The following is a 15,650-nucleotide window of genomic DNA, read 5'->3' on the forward strand; positions in this document are numbered from 1 at the left end:
CCGCTTTTTATGGATGAGAAATTAGCGAGTCAGGCCTTTTGCAAGGTCATGTAACCAGTGAGTGGGAAAGTTGGGAATCAAATCCAGGTTTGCCTCATGTCGAATACTATGCTCTTTCCATTCTATCACACTGTCTTCCCATTAATCCAGATCCATGTTTATTAAAGAACAAACTATAAAACAAGAATGAGAAAAATAAAAACAGGCGAATAGTAAAAATAGACCATGCTCTTGACTGGTAAAACTAAATTCAACAAAACAACACTCTCTAATTCAATATATGGTCTTATATAGTGCTAAATCAAATATTTATGGGGTAGTTTCAGTGTCTCTCCCAAGATACTTATTAACTGCAAAGGGAAAAGTAGTAACTTTGCAATGGAGAAATCTATTAGTCACATCTTAATTAGATGATCAAGGCCGGTATCACCAGGAATGACATAATGATATCATGTATCTCCCAATATAATGTGATAAGAAGGGCATATCGCTTCTGTGGTATTCTTGCAAAAAACACATAACCATAGTCTAATAATGAGAAGCCATCAGACAAACCCAAATTGAGGGACATTCTACATAATGCCTGGCCAGCAGTGACTGTGAAGGTCTCAAGAGAACACTTTAGGGTGATGGAAATGTTCTATATATCTTGAGAAAGGCAATGTTTAACACAGGGGTCTATGTTTCTTAAGACTCATTAACCTGTATGCTTAGAATCAGTGAACTTTATTCTATCTAAATTTTATCTCAGTAAAGTTATTTTAAAATGTTTAAACTTAATAAGTACCTATAAGGAAAAAAATTCCCTTTCCACTGCTAAAAGTTTCTTTGCTCTCCTGCCTCTTTCCAGAAAAATCTCAAATTTAGCAAGTCTTTCTGACTTTGGGCTCTGAGCAACCCTTACCTTGCAATCCTCCTTCCTGCTACATCCACTTATCTGTGGTGGCCCCGTGTAGGACCCTGGAAATCCCCTCCTCATGAGGACTTCTCTCCCAGAACCTAGCTACATATCCAAAGTGAGAAGGTCTCCAGCTCATCTCCTGCTTATCATGAAAGTCACCTCCCCAGAAAAACCCTCCTTTATTCACTACCTTATCATCCATAATTACTTTGTATCCCACTGCCCTGTTTAATTTTTATTGCACTAACTGATATATACCTTTTATTGTTATTTACTTGCTTATTGATTGTCCCCTTCCACTAAAATGGTAACTTCAGGAGCACAGGGACCTGTCTATCTTGCTCACCACTGTACCCTCAGTGCCCAGCACAATGCCTGGCACACAGCAGTCATTCAATAAATGTTTATTGAATAAGTAACAATCCATCTAGTTCAGTGTCTTCTGGTGGAGAACAATAACATTACATGGGAAATCATAAAACTTCTCATTAACCATGGCCATCTCACTTCATATAGCCGAGTCTTAGTTTTCTTACCTCAAAAATTGGGATTCTAACCAATAGTCTTTTATACCTACCTCTTTAGAACTGTTATTTACATCAAAAGAGGCAATTATGTTTTAAAATATACCTAAATGTGCCCACTAAAACTTCAGTGTGGTTGGGCACGGTGGCTCAGACCTGTAATCACAGCACTTTGGGAGGCCAAGACAGGTGGATCACTTGAAATCAGGAGATCAACACCAGCCTAGGCAACATGGTAAAACCCCATCTATATAAATGCAAAACTTAGTCAGGCACAGTGGCACTTGCCTGTAGTCCCAGCTACTTAGAAGTCTGAGGTGGGAGGATCACCTGAGCCGGGAGGTTCAGGCTGCAGTGAGCCAAGATTGCACCACTGCACTCCAGCCTGGGTGATAAGACCTTTCTCAAAAAAAAAAGAGCTTCAATACAAAATAATAATAATAACAATGATAATAATGTCTAACATTTGTTGCACTTTTACTGTGGGTCAGGCATTCTTCTAAGTGCTTTTCAGTATTATATCATATAATCCTCCCAAAAGCCCTATAAGGTAGGTATTGCTGTTATCCCTTTTTGCAGACGAGATGACGGAGGCCTGGAAAGGCTGAGTAACTTGCCTAAGGTCACAGAGCTAGGAAGTCTTAGAGCTGGGATTAAAAAACACAGATAGGCTCCAAAGCTTCCACTCTATACTACTTCACAGGACACCAGGACCTTGTCCATAACATCATAAGTCAGGATAAATCCTGGCACAGTTCAGGAAACACTGACAGAATGGAGTAGGAACATCTAGGAGGTGACAGGAACCTCTGGAGTAGAGTGGATGGTTGGCTGGAAGGAATCCACACTGGTGGACAGGCACAGGTTTTCAAAGGATATTGCTGGCATAGACCATAGCCCAGAAGAAGGCCGAACTGGGCATCCCCCAAAGCAAGCCGACACAGCTCCTGGGACTCACAGAGCAGGTAATATCCCCAAGGAGAAGCATACGTAATGTTGAAAATGCAGCCTCGCAGAACAAGGTATGGAGTTTGCATTTGCTCAGAGGGCTCAGGGCTGCTGCTTGTTGGGGGTTGAGGGGAAGCAGAGCAAAAGAGCAACAAAAGATAGGCTGGCTCCCTTGCACCCTGGCAGGAGAAAAGGACAGTCCCTGATGGTATCCAACCAATCCACACCAGAATGTGTGAAGTAGAAGGAAAGGAGGGGTTACAGACAGTTGGGGTGCTCAGGGCGCTTGCCAATCGGTAGGAAAGGATTTCAACATTTGAATAGCTGTGGGGCTGTGCTGGTGCCTCAAGTTTGAAATGCCTCTCCCAGGGTAGAAGTTTTTTACTTTCTCTTATCCTCCTCAAGTCTCGGGCCTGGCTAAGAATTGAATTCTAGGTAACATCTGGGGCAAGCCCAGCTGAAGAAAAGGTACAAACCCACATAGTTCCAGTGCCACTGGATCACACTGTCTTATAATGTCTTGTTTTCATGTCTACCTTTCCACCAGACTACAAATAGCTTGTAATAAATGAACAGATAAGGGCCTCCCACCTGTTGGGCACCCAGCCAATCAATGTTTGTTGAGCAACAGCTAATTGTGTGCTGAACCAGGCCCTCCGCTAGGCTCTTCTCACAGATTGTCACATCTAATCCTCAAGGTGCCTCTGTTGGTAGCCCCAATTCGCAACTGAGGAAATGAAGGTACAGAGGATCAGAAAGTTGCCCACATCTGGGATGAAGCCCAGGCAAAATGAGACTTGAGTCTGTTCTCTTCACCACCACACTTGACTTGAGTGGCTGGTGGGTGCCTATCCATGTACAAAACATCTGAGGTGAATAAAGGCATGGCTTGCCTAGGAATCCAGGAGACATGGCACAGGAGTAGAGGGTGCATGAAGGGGAAGTGAAGGATGACAAAGCCAGAAAAGTCAGCTGGCATCAGAGTGCTATGTGGATTCACTGCTAAGTCCAAGGAGAAACCATTTGAAGGGTTTGAGCCCCACAGTTTCAGAGTAAGCTTTGTGTTCTGGAGTGCTCACTCAGTCTGCTATGGGAAGGATACATTGGAGCAAGCCATGTGCTGCTTAACTGTTCTTTACTTCCTTTGCTTATTTCTGCTTTTTTTCCTTCCTTTCATTTTTCCTTTTTTAAAATTCCAGCTTCACTGGACTTCACTAAATGTTAAAAGATTCCAGAGCTGAACCAACACACCTCTTGTGGGGTAGATGGGGAAGGTGAGGGGTGTCCTAGAAACCCCAGCTGTGATGGAGACAACTGATGAAGAGGAGGGTGGTAGGTTTTCATTTTCCTTCCCTAAGGTTACACTTGACCTCCAGGCCTTTATTTGCCACTGTCACAACCATCAGATGCCAGAAACAGTAGAAGGCAGACTCCATACTCTCTCACACCTCCAAATGCCAAATGCATATATTTTCAATGACCTTGACGTGGTTTAACACAACACCTCCCAAAAGATGATAAATCATGTCCCAGAACTCAGCAAGAGAGGAAAGCAAAATAAAACACCCTGATCTGCTAACTTTCCTCTAGGGGGTTGACAGCATCTCGCTCCCAAAAGCCCTGCTTTTGGAAAAGAAATTTCTCTTGTTGGAGACTTCGATGCCTTTGTCAATGAGTCCTGTGGCACTAACTATCTACTAAAGGGAAGGGAGGATTTGCCAGGAAAATCTCCTCTGGAATCAAATGGTCCACTTCTGAACTGACAGAGGAACTTAGCTCTCCCCATCCTGATGCAAATTCTAAGCAGGCACACCTAGAGTGACTTGTCTTATCTCTCCATCCTCCTTTGAGGCGAATCTTGGGGTTTCCTTCTTACTTCCCTGGCCCTTTCTTCCCAGGCTCTTTCAGAGAACCCTCTTTCTCTGCCCATCTGATTAACTGGTGACCTACCCAGGATCTATCCTTCTCTTGGTGCTCTTCCCACCAGCCCCACTATCTAGCTGCACCCACTTTACAGAGGGTGGGTCGACAGACCTCGCTGGGACATTGTCAAAGAGAACTCGTGCCAGAGTTTGGATCCTGGAGGACGGCAAGGACCAGAGGAGGTAGAGGAAGGGGTGAGATGAAGTTCTCTCAGTGGTGTTTCTTCGCTGGGATCCTACAACTTTTAAAATACAGATTCCCAGCCCATCTGTCCCACCCCAACTCCAGAGAAATTCTCAATTCCTTTGTTTGGGGTTGCAAAACAAGCATGTATATTTTACAAATCTCCAAGCGATGTCATATTACTCCTTTCTATTTTTAAGAAATTAAAACTTATGGAAAAGTTGTAACACTAGCATAATGAGTACCCATATACCCTTCATCTAGCTTCATCAATTGTTCATATTTTGCCAACTTGCTTTATCTGTCACACAACTAAAATTGTGTGCATATAATAATTATATAAAATTATTATTATTTTGCTGAACCATTTGAAAGTCAGTGAAGACATCATGATATTCAACCCTAAATACACCAGTGTGTATCTCCTAGGAACTAGGACATTCGTCCACATACAATTCATAGTCAATTGTCCTAAAAAATCCTAATAATAGCCTCAATAGCTGTTCCCCTCTGCTCTATCCAATATCCATGCAATGTATTTAGTTATCATGTCCCTTTAGTCTCCTTTAATCTAGAAAGGTCCCAGAGATTTTTTCCTGGTCTTTAATGACATTGTCACTTTTTTAAGAGTCTAGGCCAGGCCTTTTGCAGAATGTCCAAGAGGTTTTGATGCACAAAGAAGAATGAGAACAGCTTAAAGAACAGCTTGGAGAGGTCATGACCAGTCAGGAAACTGAAGGCCAAATTGGAGACGGCACCACAGTTTAAGAACTACATGAAAACTGGAAAGCAGTCAGGAGTGAAGTGAAGTGAGGAAGATTGGTGGCTGGGTAGGTTGCATGGCTTAAAAACATAAAGTCACTGCAACTATTTGTCCTGTGGCTCTAAATATGCAAATATACACAGCAGTGACTGGCACAGTGATTTCTTCCATCCTCGCACCAGTTTCCTGAACCTCAGACCCCTATATTGAACTGTGTACTGGACATACACAGACATTTCTCAAGCAAACACTATGTCTCAGGCACTGCCTAAGCACATTATGTGTATTATCTCATTTAACCTCCACCATAACAAACTCTCCAGGAGGCAGAAACTAGGATTGTCTCTGTTTGAGGGCGAGGAAACTGAAGCACAGAGGGGTGGAAACTTGTTTAGGGTCAACACAGCTAGTGAGTGGTGTTACCAGAAATTGAACGCCAGAGCCTTCACACTTTTACACTTTATCTTTTAAAGTATTATTCTGTAGAAGTGGCTTTTTACCCTTTTGCTTCACAGTTCTATAAATTTTAACACATGTATAGATTCATGTAGCTACCACCATACTCAGGATACAGAACAGTTTCATTACACTCAATAAACTCCCTCTGCTGTCCCTTTGAGTCATCACCCCACCCCAACTACGAAGACTGTTGCTATTTCTTTTCTTCTTCTACAGTCTATATTTCCAATGTCAGTTAAGCTTTCAAAAATTTCGCAGTGCTAATCCGTTCTTTCTCGCCTGACAAAGCAGTAGGTCAGTTGGTTCCGTTGGGAAGACCGCCTAGCTCAGTTCTCAGTTCTGATAGCCTTCGTTATGCCAGTTAGGATCAGAAAACGGACGCAGAGGTCAAGGATAAACCTTAAAGGTCATAACAGCTCTTTAGGGCCGCTTTCCTGGGCCCCTCACTTTCCGTTATCCTTCCAGTACTTTCCAGTTCCCTGCAGGCTCTCATGGTTGGAGGTTGCCTAGGCCACGTGGGAGGAGATGCCTTGCTCGGGGCGGGGAAGGAGCAGGGGGGCGGGGTGGGGGAGAAGCAATGGGTTTTGGCCCCTCCCTCTTAAAGTTGCAGCTTCATTGAACAGAAAAGTAAGGTTCTTCCTTTTCATTCACTTTTGGCTTCTGCAGTTTCCCATCCCCAGCTACTCTTTGCCTCTGCCACCACCTCAACTGTGGGACTGCCTGCTGACAGGGGTGACAGACCACAGGGGAAAAAGTAAAAACAGCACCCTTGTATTTCCTCCACTCTCTCTGAGCATTTTGGATCTCCCCTTTCCACCTCTCCAACCAGAAGTAGAGGGTTTCTACTGAAACTCTGTCTGCACCAGAGTGCTCACTTCTGAGTTTCAGGTTGTCTTGAGTTCCTGCTGGGGGATGCTGGAGGAACAAAAATAGTAAACTCACTACCAGTTTGGTGGCACTTGTAATTCTAGCCTCCTCTGGTCTGTCTGCTAATATTTACTTTTCAGAATTTTCAAATAGTTTGGCATGCATTCTGTACAGGCTTTGTACTCAAGTTCAGTAGGCAATAAAGGGAGGTGTGTGTTTATTCCATCACGTACGGAATAAAAATCAGCCCTCACTTTTAAACCCATGCCATTGCGCCTCTCCACATGAATGTCCATAGACACTATGAACTCATCCTGTGCTAATTGTATTCATCATCTACTCACCTGCCTTATCTCTTCCAGTGTTCCCTATATCAACCAGTCCCACCATCCTCATTTACCCAGTTATCCAAGCTGGAATCCTGGGCAATGTCGAGGACTCCTCTCTCTGTCTAATGTCTACATCCAATCATACATTCACTCCTGGCTTCCCTCTCCTTATTTCCACTACTTTAAATTATTCATGCCTTCATTCTTTCTTGCCTGGATTATTGCTTGTTGCCAGTTAATTGGTGTGACTGGAAATTGTTTTTCTTTTGTTGACTTCCTACTTTGTAAACATTGTATTGGCTATATACAGAAAACTGAACAAAGTTTTAAGCTCAAAACATTATCAATAAATTACCACAAACTGAGCCCACCCATGGTCAAGAAACAGAACATTCAAAGCACTCAAAAGCCCCTCTTGGTTCTGCCTTTTTTTTTTTTTTTTTAAGACAGAGTCTGTTGCTCAGGCTGGAAGGCTATGGTGCAATCATTTGAGCACAGGAGTTCAAAGCTGCAGTGAGCTAAGAAGGTGCCACTGCATGGGTGATCGAGCAAGATCCCATCTCTTATAAACAAACAAATAATTTTTTTATCCCCTAGTTCTTTAATAGATAATTTATGTTTCCTTTTCTCCTGTCCTTTCCCCTTTTTTCCTGTTCTTTCTTCCTCCTTCCCAAGGCATGGCAGGATTGTGAACCTACTCAGTCAATCTTAAAGGGGGCAATGGGGAGAGGGAAAACAAGGAACCCTCACAGGCTAATTTTTAAACCACATCTCTTTAAGAAAATATGGAGAAGCAAAGAGAGGAAAATGTAAATTACTTAAAATTCTACCACTGTAAATATGTTGATATACTTTCAGACTTTTTCCTATGCATTTATAACACACACACACACACACATATAAGTTACAAAAAATGGCCAGCAGTGTATATATACATACTCTTTTGTAGTCCCTTTTAAGCAACTTATTGTGAATGTCTTTCCCTCTCAAGCTTTATACTGACAACATCATTTTGAAAAGCTACATGACTTTCCATTGTGTGAACGTACTATAATTTATGAACTTTTCTTTCACTTTAAGACATTTATGCTGTTTTCTCTGTTGTAAATGATAAACACTACTGTTGTCAATATCCTTATGACAACTCCTTTGCTCACTTGTGCAATCATATTTATAGGATCAATTACTGGGTGTGAAAATTGGGATACCAAGCATGCATATGGCATTCGCTTTCTAGGGCTGCTGGAATACCACAGACCGGGGAGCTTAAACAACAGGAATGTATGGCCTCAAAGCTCTGGAGGCTAAAAGTTCAAGATCAAGGTGTCAGCAGGATTGGTTCCTTCTGAAGGCCTGTCCGCTGGCTCTGGTGGTTTGCTGGCTCTCTAGGTACTCCGTGGCTTCTGCTGCATCACCCAATCTCCACCTCCATCTTCACATGGTCTTCTCCTTATGTGTGCATCTCTGTGTCCAAATTTCCCCTTTTTGTGAGAACACCAGGCCTACTGAGTCTGAGACACTATGGAACACGCAAGCGGAAATATCTACTCAGTAGCTATGTATGTCGGTCTGGAGTTTAGGAAAGACAAATGTGTGAGTCAATGCCACTTCAGGGGCAGTTGACAGTCATGGGGATGGATGAAATCACCCACTAAGATCACCCTGTAACATGAGATAAAAAGAGAGCCAAGGAAAGAATTCTAGGAACTCCAATACTTACAGGATGATTGGAGGGTAAGATCACTAAGGCATAATTAGACCTGGGCTTCAGGAAGTCAGCACTGGGAGTGATATTATGGAATAGCTGGAATTAGAAAGAAAGAGGAGACATGTCCCATCTCCTAGCTCTGAAGCACCTTGTGTGTCCATTCCTGACTTCAGGCACCTCCCTCCCTGCCATTGGCAATCACTGCTCTTAAGTTTTTATTAACCAGTCTCTTGCTTTTCTTTATAGTTTAAGCACATACATATCTCTATGTTGTTCAATTTTTTCTATTTTTAAATGTTACATACATGGACTCTTGCTTTATGAGTTCTTCTACAGTCTGGTTATTTACTCAAAATTAGGTGTTTTGGAAGGATTTATTTTGATATGTGTGGCTATAGATCTTTCATTTTTAGTGCTGTATGGTGTTGCATTGTAGGCACATATACCAGTTTATTATTATTATTATTGAAAGTAATGGTAAATACCATAATTACTTTTGCAACAACCCAATATTTGTCCACTGTATTATTCATGGACATTTGGGGACATTTCCCGTGTTTTGCTATTATGAATAATGTTTCCATGAACTTGTTCATACATTTCTCCTGCTTCATCTGCCCAAGAGTGTCTTTCTAGAAAATATACCACAGAGTAGAATGGTTGAATTGCTTACCCTCAGGCTTGCTTTACACCAGAAAAGACTCATATGACAATGAATTCCTGCCTCACACCATATTCAAAATTCAATTTCATGTGGATCAAACACTGAAGTTCCAAATGTAAACCTTAAGACTTTCCAGAGAAAATATGGAAGCTTTTTTTTTTTTTTTTAATTTTGAGATGGAGTTGCATTCTTGTTGCCCAGGCTGCAGTGCAACAGCGCAATCTCGGCTCACTGCATCCTCTGCCTTCTGGGTTCAAGTGATTCTCCTGCCTCAGCCTCCCAAGTAGCTGGGATTACAGGCGCCTGCCACAACGTGAACTATTTTTTTGTGTTTTTAGTAGAGACGGGGTTTCACCATGTTAGCCAGGCTGGTCTCGAACTCCTGACCTCAGGTGATCTGCCTGCCTCAGCCTCCCAAATTGTTGGGATTACAGGTGTGAGCCACCATGCCCAGCTGGAATATCTTTATGACCTTAGATTAGGAAAGATTTTCTTATACAAGGTACAAGAAGAACCACCCATAAAGCAAAAGGTAATAAATCATAAGAATTAACAACTTCTTTTCAATAAAAGACATGATAAAAAGAATGAAAAGAGAAGCTATAACTGGGAGAAGATAGTCATATAATATATATAATGCACAAAAATTAGTATCTAGAGTCTATGAATAATTCCTACAAATCAATAAGGAAAAAGACAAATGACTCAGTAGAAAATGAGAAAAAGGCTCGTCACAGAAGAGGAAATCCAAATGCCTAGAAACACAGAAAACAAGATTCAATCTCATTAGCAATCAAATTAAAACCACAATGAGAAACTGTTTAAATCCACCAGACTAGCATAAACGTAAAAATAAGGCAATACCAAGTTTTGTCAAGAATGTAGAGCAGTGTAACCTTACACACTCCTAGTGGGGGTGTGATTTTCTACAACAACTTTGAAAAGCAATTTGGCATCACCCAGTAAAGTCAAGTAAGCATGTGTCATATGCCAAGCAATTCTCCCCCTAAGGTTAAACTAAAAAAAAAAAAAAATTCTTTGTACATGTGAAGCAAGAGACACCTATAATAGCAAACAACACTGACACAACTGAAATTTCTATTGACATTAAAATGGATTACAAAATTGTCATCTATCCATATCATGGAATTTTATACAGTAGTGAAAATGAATACACTACAACTACACATAATAAATGGATGAATTTCACAACACAGAGTGAAAGCCAAGTAGTAAGTCACAGAAGGTCACATATGATGTGACTTAATAGATGTAGTTCAAAACACAGACAAAATCAAATAACAGTTTGTTTAGAGCTACCTACATGTGTGGTAAGGTCTAAGGAAAACATAGGCTTAACACAAAATTTAGGATAATAGCTACCTCTGGGTGGAGGTGAGCATGTGACAATAAACTATGATAAATATTTGAAGGAAAGGATGGAGCTTATCTGAAGTTTATAATTAAGGGCCTGACTCAGACTCTGGCCTTACAAAAGCCTTCCTGAGGAAAGGGCACGTCAGCTGTTACCTGAAGCATGAGAAACAGTTTAGAGCAGTGCTTCTCAAACCTTAGCACAGATCCCCACCAATTGCTATGGGATATAAAGGTATTTTCAATCATAGTCAGATTCTTAATTATTAAAATGGAACTTTATGCAGGTAAACTTAAAGGACTGACTATTGGAGTTTCTACCTTCCTGGAGGAAAAACGTCAATTTCTTTTTTTTCAGGCTTAGCTTCATTCTAATAGAATTTGAAAGATTTCAATCTGCTTTAATGGAAGCCACACTTGAGAACAATGATAATATATACAAAAACTGGTGGCCATAAGCAAAAAATCTGGAAATACCCAAGTCTTTACTCTGGGTTAAAAGAGATTTACGAGAGAGACCTGGTCTTTAGAAAATGCATCGGACACCAAGTTCAGGTAGCTGCAACGAAAACATCCTTTAAAATGTATCAAATAAATGAAAAAAAAAACTTAAAGTGGCAATAAAAGATGGCCTGGATGAAAGCATATTTTCATAAAAGCATAAATTTGCTTTCACAAGAAGCTAAGATAAAAAGAAAGAGTGAGTAAAGTGAATAAACTGAAAAAAGCTTGCAGAAGATGAGAGATTGAGCTGCTGTTTTTATATAGGAGAATGAGATCTGGGAATTGAAGATATTAATAATTAATGCCTCAGACAATGGAGATTGTGTTGAAGATTAATAAAATAAAGTTTTTTATTGAGATAAAATTCATTTAAAAACACTTTGAAGTATACAAACCAGTGGCTTTTAGTACATTCACAATGTTATGCAACCATCACTACTATCTAACTTCAGATTTTCTTCACCCCAAAAAGAAACTCCATACACATTAAGCAGTCACTCCCAATTCCTGCCCCCACTTCCACCTGATAACCACTAATCTGTTCTGCCTCTATAGATTTGCTTATTCTAGACATTTTATATAAATTGAAACATTATGTGGCCTTTTGTGTGGGGTCTTTAACTTAGCAAAGTGTTTCCAAGTTTCATCCATATTGAAGCAAGTATCAGCGCTTCATTCCATTTTATGGCTGAATGACATCCCAATGTGTGGGTCTACCACATTTTGTTCATCCCATTCATCCAGTCATGGACATGTATCTTGTTTCCACTTTCTGCCTATTATAAACTATGCCTACCATGAACACTCATGTATAAGATTTTATTTGAACACATGGTTCGATTCTCTTAGATATATTTCCAGGTGGGTAATTTCTGGGTCATATACTATAGTTAACTCTGTAACATATTTAGGGAATTTTTTTGTTTTGTTTTTGTTTTTGTTTTTCACAGTGGCTATACTATTTTACATTCCCACCAGCAGGTTTTGAGGGTTCAAGTTTGAGGTTTCCTTGCCAATACTTATTTCACATTAAAAACAAAATTATTGTTACAGCCATCATAGTGGGTGTGAGGTGGTGTCTCACTATGGTTGGATTTGCATTTCCCTAACAACTGATGATGTTGAGCATCTTTTTATGTGCTTATTGGCTATTTTTATATTTTCTTTGGATAAATGTGCATTTATCTCCTTTATTCATTTTTAATTGGGTTTTCTTTATGTTGTTGTAAGAGTTATTTATATATTCTGGGTACTAAACCTTTATTAGATTTCTGATTTGCAGATATGTTTTCCTATTCTGTGGGTTGTCTTTTCACTTTCTTGATAGTGTGCTTTGATGCACAAAAGTTTTTACTTTGATGAAGTCCAAGTTTTTTCTTTTTCTTTTCTTGTGCCTCTGGTGTAATATTTAAGAAACCTCTGCCTAATCCAAGGTCATGAAGATTAACACCTATGTTATTAAAATGAAGTTCTGAAGAAGCTGGATTTATATGGTTATGGTAAATGTATCTTCAAAAACTCTTGAAGGAAAAAGCAATAAAATCTACACTAAATTATTGAAGAAGTCAAAATAACAAATGCATTTATGGATAATGTTAAAAGTCTCAAAAATGTACTAGCTTCATTGCAGTCTGAAAAATCCAGTTTGAAAGTGAGATTTCAGAGCTTCAGCTGAAACTTAGTCATTACTAAACTGCATCAATAAAATAAAATGATTATGCAAGATTCAATTTAAAGTGATTGACTATGGAAAGAGAAAAATCTTTCCAAAGCAGATGAAAAAAATCAGTCATGCATCTGAAGTGCTAGACATCTTCAGAATCCTAGCCAAAATCTCTCTCTCTCTCTCTCTCTCTCTCTCTGTTTTTGAGACAGGGCCTCTCTCTCTGTTGCTCAAGCTGGAGTGCAGTGGCATGGTCACAGCTCACTCTAGCCTCAACCTCCTGGGCTCAAATGATCCTCCCACCTCAGTCTCCCAAGTAGCTGGGACCACAAGCATGCACCACGATACATAGCTAATATATTTTTAAAATTATTTTTTTGTGGAGACAGGGTCTCCCTGTGTTGCTCAGGCTGGTCTCAAACTCCTGGGCTCAAGAGATCCTCCTGTCTTGGCCTCCCAAAGTGTTAGGATTATAGGTGTGAGCTACTACACCCAGCCCAAATTAAAATTCTTCTAGAAAAATCAGAAAAAGCCATTCGGTCTTATAAATTATCATGAGGGAAAAAATGTTCTTGATAGTTGGTTGAGAGGTCTATTGGCTGAGAAAAACTTTGATAACTTAAGCAAATAAAATCCGTACCTCAGAGAAATAAGGATTTAGGAAGAACTTAAGTTTCAGCTTTTTAAAAAGTATCTCTATGTCCCTCATATTCCAAAAGGAAAATTTGGCTGAGGCATGGGAAGTACTAGGATCCCTGATACCAAGACAGCGGAGCATTAGGCTGGGACGGCTCAGGGATCCAAGATCTGTGCCTCATGTGAACCAGATTCCTCCATCAGGCCAACTCCACCAGGACACATAAATTCCTCCACAACAACAGGGAAAGTTTCTCCTGGTGCTCCTTTGCTGCCTTCTTTCAATGCTCAAGACCTTCTTTTGATGATGTTGAGAGACATGCACCTTCAGAAATGGAGACCAATAGGAAAGTCAATGCACATGATCTTGGTCCTTTAATTACGCCAGATTCAACCCTTTCACCTAGACAGGAAGCAGCTGCCCAGGCTCTGTTCTTCTACCTCATCTTCCTGTCAGATGGCACAGATGTGTCCCAGGGGAATGTTCCTGAGAAGCAAACCTTCTGTCATGCTCTCTTCTCTGGAAAGCCATCATGGACCTCCCCAAGGATTCTTTCCTCGGGGATGGCCATGGCCCAGCACATCCTTCACTGGCCACAAAAAAATGTGTCTTCACAAGTACTAGATTTTGTCTTCTGTTCACACAACTTGAAAACAGAAGCAATGCACCTTCAGAATTGATCATGCCTCCCAAGAAGCCTACTTCCAAAGATCAGAATCATAAAATGCATTTTTGCTTTCTTCATAAGCAATTTTGATATTTTCTGTCAGTTTCATTGCTATTAAGTGATCATTCCATGCTTCAAATGAAAGCTAGAGAGAATTACAATTCTTATGATACTGTTTTATAACTGTAGATTACCTAAATGTGAATTTTTAAGCAAATTGTTTCCATTTTATTCTATTTGTATGTAATTATACTATTTTTCTTGTTAAGTCCACTAAAATAATTCATAAACACAGCAAAAACTTTGTCTTCTAATATAATTTTGAATATTTTTTCTTTTAGTTTTATTGCTATTAAGTGATTATATAAGTACTCAAGTGGAAACATGATAGAATTATAATTCTCAGATAGTGTTTTACAAACACACATCGTATAAATGGAAGTTTTGTTAGTAAATTGCCTCCATTTTATTTGATTTCTGCATAAAATACATTCTTTTCAACATTGCTATTTAACAAGTCTCTTCTGTTAGTCCAGAAAAATAGCAATAATCTTCTATTTTTCAATTTCTCTTTAGTTTCTCTGTAGTAGTTACGTGATTACACAATTGCTCAAATGGAAGCTCAATAGAATTATCATTTTTAGGATAGTATTTATGAACTTATTTTCAAGTGAATTTTATTTTCTTCAATCTCTAAATAGTATGAAGACGGCATTTCAATTGCTGATGTTTAACAAGTCCCCAGTAACACAAACTGTAGTTGCAGTAAGAGCAGTTGTGTAAGTAAACACATGGAGACATTTGAAATTCAGTTTATTTCTGTATATAGCAGGGGCTGAATTTACTCTAAATAATTAATATATTTATCTAAACAAATGTCAGTTTAAAAAGAGCTGTCTTAAAATAACTTCCTCTCCTGGGTGACTTAAAAGAGGCAATCTAGGAGAAAACTACATTCTTTTATTCTGTCAACCATGCTATGGATCCTTAGGGACCTGGGTTTTCTTTTAGGGATCAAAATCTTACACCTATTAAAGGCCAAACATGGCTAGGCATGGTGGCTCACACCTGTAATCCCAGCACTTTGGGAAGCCAAGATAGAAAGACTGCTTGAGCTCAGGAATTCAAGATCACCCTGGGCAACAAAGTGAGACTCTGTCTCCACAAAAAAACCAAAATATTAGCTGAGTGTAGTGGTGCGTGCCTGTGATCCCATCTACTCATGAGGCTGAGGAAGGAGGATCGCTTGAGCCCCAGATGTCAAGGCTACAGTGAACTATAATTTTGCCAGCGCACTCCAGCCTGTGGGTAACAGAGCCAGACCCTGTGTCAATGTTTTTTTTTTAAAAAAACGGCAAAACATACCTTTAAAATAAAGGGGGAAAAATCTGCCTATAATCTACTTTAAGTCTTCTGTGAGGTAGTATTGCACACTGATAGCTAAGATTGAAAATTCACTGTGGAAGGCAATAGAAAAAAGCAGGTAACAATTTTTTTTTCACACTGACAGTCTGTTTCTCACATATACAGGCCCTC

General features: G+C 39.9%; 1 long non-coding RNA gene across 3 annotated transcripts in view; it reads right to left on the minus strand.

Moving 5' to 3' along the window:
* Positions 1 to 15,650, minus strand: part of LOC115896521 — a 31,309-nt gene continuing 15,659 nt past the window's right edge. The window contains exon 3 of one of the 3 annotated variants that reach the window (XR_004056428.1): positions 1 to 173. This is a non-coding gene — a long non-coding RNA (uncharacterized LOC115896521). Of the gene's footprint in view, positions 174 to 8,625; positions 8,702 to 13,266; positions 13,772 to 15,650 lie in introns of those variants that run through there. The other 2 variants (XR_004056430.1, XR_004056429.1) reach the window with 2 other exon arrangements.

Source organism: Rhinopithecus roxellana, chromosome 3, assembly GCF_007565055.1.
Source record: "Rhinopithecus roxellana isolate Shanxi Qingling chromosome 3, ASM756505v1, whole genome shotgun sequence".
NCBI classification, from domain to species: Eukaryota; Metazoa; Chordata; class Mammalia; order Primates; family Cercopithecidae; genus Rhinopithecus; species Rhinopithecus roxellana.